The 3074-nt window shown below is 41.5% G+C and overlaps 1 protein-coding gene across 1 annotated transcript in view; it reads right to left on the bottom strand.

Annotated features, from left to right (window-relative positions):
* Positions 1–1714: 1714 nt before the first annotated feature.
* Positions 1715–3074, bottom strand: part of HACD1 (3-hydroxyacyl-CoA dehydratase 1) — a 27659-nt gene continuing 26299 nt past the window's right edge. Inside the window, exon 8 of the mRNA XM_059404238.1 lies at positions 1715–2760. The gene's annotated coding sequence lies outside the window, so the exon portion shown is untranslated. The remainder of the gene's footprint in view (positions 2761–3074) is intronic.

The raw sequence follows: 3074 nt of genomic DNA, 5'->3' as shown, positions 1-3074 counted from the left end.
GTTTTGTTCCTCCAAGGCCAAGTAGGTTTTCATTTTTGTGCGCCAATAAAAAAAATATTGATTTTTCTTTTTCTTTGCTGAAAAAAAGTCTTTAAAACACACTAGGTGACCTGCTTATGTGTTGCAGAAAGCCGGATGTCTAAGGGCACCGGACCAGAGTATTAGCGTGGTGTATCTTATAACTTAAGGATATATTATGGGAAAAGTGATGAATGTTGTGATTTGGCAACTTGAGGTCCATGGGTTCTGGTCGGCACTGTATCCGAGGTGCCTCTGGCAACCACTTCAGTGCTGCTTCTTTACATTACTGCTTTGAATGCCTTTTCTACAAGTTCACTGCCCAGAGCTGCAACTCCTTCCTGGGTATTAATGCTATTAATAAAAAATATTTTTTTCTTCACCAGATTATACATTCCTCGAAGGTTATTTTATCCAAAGTTATTGCTGTTTATGTGTTTTCTCCACTAGACTTGAAGTTCCTGGAGGGCAGGAACTGTCCTCTATTTCAATTCCACCCGCTTTCACCATAGAACTTTGCGCCTAGCATTCACTCAAGCAATGTTAAATTCACCTCGTCCCCTGGCTACCATTCTGTTTGACTTCCTTTCTTTGTTAGAGGTCACTAAACCTATCCCTCATTGAGAGGCTTCTATTACTTGTAATAAAGGTTCAGAGGCAGTAGCATAAAGCCAGAATAATAAGAGTTGGAACAGTCCAGGTGGAAGGTTCCCAAGACTACTGGCTACTGTGTGTGGTTGTTCAGGATGTACACTGCACCACTCTAGGGACTGATTCACACTGTCATCCCTGGAAATGGAGCCTGCTGGGCTAGTGCACCGTACGAAGGCACGGTTGTATTCAGCAGCCCTGTGGCTGCTCCCTGCTGGTAGAGATCAATGTTCCTTTTTCCTACTGCCCCCCCCCCCCCCGTTTCTGGGAAGTTCTAATGTCCATCACGTTTCCAGACCCACCACCACAGCTGCATTCCTGTAACAGCATGCTTACTAGAAGAGTCACCTGTCACTTCTTCTGCTCATATTCCATGCTAGAACTCAGTCAGAGAGCAATGCTTAGCTATAAGGGAGCCTAGAAACTCTCTTTATGTTCAGTGCCCTATTGTAACTCAAGGGTTCAATGACTATTAAAAAAAAAAAAGTGCAGAGCAGATCTGGGGGACAACTAGAAATCTCTATTACAAGCCAGAATGCTAGCTTTCATTTTGTCCCTTGCATTCCTATTTCTGTTACCTTTTCTTTCTTTTTTTTTTTTCCTGTTACCTTTGTTACAACTATCACTTCTCCTTGATTCCTAAAAACCAGGAATAGTTTCTGTGTTGCTTAAATTTCTGTAAACTATCTGGGACTGATGTTTCTTTCTTCTACCCCCCTCTTCTCTCCTTGCCTCCCCCTTATTCTGCTAACCAGGACTTCCAGAACAAGACTGAACTGAAAATGTAATAATAAACACACTTGTCTTGTTATAAGAAGGGGAAAAAATCACTAGATCATCCTTTAGTATGATTGCCTGGTGTAGGCTCTTTGTAGAAACTAGTTATAGGATTAAGGAAATCCCTTTTATTCTTAGTTGGAAGGACAGGGCATCTACAAGCAAGAATTTTTGAAAGAATACCTTCGAGACCTACAGCACCACCTTCCTACCCTCCGTGAGACTTCAGGTGCTTAGGGATTCACTATTCTCTTGCTTTCAATCATTACAGTGTAGCGATGTTTGTTACATTCATTCATATAGTGTCTGCTTTATTTTAGAGAGTATTTTAGAAGATATATAAGCACCAAACACTAAACTGGCAAAATAGAAATAGACAGCAATGAACTGCATGGAAAATACAGCAAGTGTAAAAAAATCCTCATTAAGGCATAGTTAACATGTAAATTTATGCAACTCATATCCTACAGTATTTCTAAATTTGACCTGCAATTTTTTTTCTGATATTCCTTATACGTTTTGCATTGAGTATAAAAAACAATCATATCAATTTCTCACAGGAACTAAAGATTTCCTAACACTAGAATTTGAAAACATTTTAATGCTCTTCAAATATTATTTGGCTATTATGCACGAACTCTGAAAGAAATGCAGCAGCGGACTGCCGGCGACTGTTGGAGTTTCCCTCGAGGTGAGCAGAGGGCGTTATTCCAAAGCAAAACTCACTAAACACAACTTTTCAAGCTGCCCAGACATTCTGTGTTAAGTAAGCTGTGACCGCCTCTCCTTCTTCATCCTCGGGGCGGGGGGCGGTGGGGGCAGTAATGTTGGTTTTGGAGTTATGATCTTCCACCAAGGAATCTGGTAAGTCTCCCAGCTAGGATTTTTTTTTTTTAATATGAATTGTGCAGTGGACATTTTAGTTAGAATTAATTTCGGGCAAGGCTCATTCCTGTGACTGACGAAAGATGAACATAGATTTGTCCCTCTCTCCATGGAGAGGCGAGTTTATTTCCCCTTCCTGTGAGTCTCACCTGGCTCTGGGTCTGCCTGAACATCAGGTTTGGGGCTGGGGCTGGGTCTGACTTTACGGGGACAGCCTCCCTCCCCTTCCTTCCTCTGGGGACACAGTCACTCAGAACCCATCTACCTTGAAGAAGCCGAGCCACAGACAAAGTCCGTGCAGAGGAAAGCTAGCAGAGCCACAGCTCAGCTCCCAGAAGGCAGCGTCAAATCTCAGTCACATTTGTGAGTCCTTGGGGATGATCTAGCCCAGTTGAGTCCCCAGCTGATTGTAGCCTTAACCAGCATCACCTGGAGCAAAAATAAATAAATAAATAAATAAATAAATAAATAAATAAATAAATAAATAAATAAATAAATAAATAAGCAAGCTGCCCAGCTCATGTCCTCCATACTATTTGTTATGCTCCACAAATAAGTGAAACCATATGATAATTGACTCTCTCTGCTTGACTGATTTCACTCAGCATAATCTCTTCCAGTCCTGTCCATGTCGCTACAAAAGTTGGGTATTCGTCCTTTCTGATGGAGGCATAATACTCCATAGTGTATACGGACCACATCTTCCTTATCCATTCATCCGTTGAAGGGCATCTTGGTTTTTT

Source organism: Mustela nigripes, chromosome 6 (assembly GCF_022355385.1).
Source record: "Mustela nigripes isolate SB6536 chromosome 6, MUSNIG.SB6536, whole genome shotgun sequence".
Classification (NCBI taxonomy): Eukaryota; Metazoa; Chordata; class Mammalia; order Carnivora; family Mustelidae; genus Mustela; species Mustela nigripes.
This window is presented reverse-complemented; position numbering and strand designations above follow the sequence as displayed.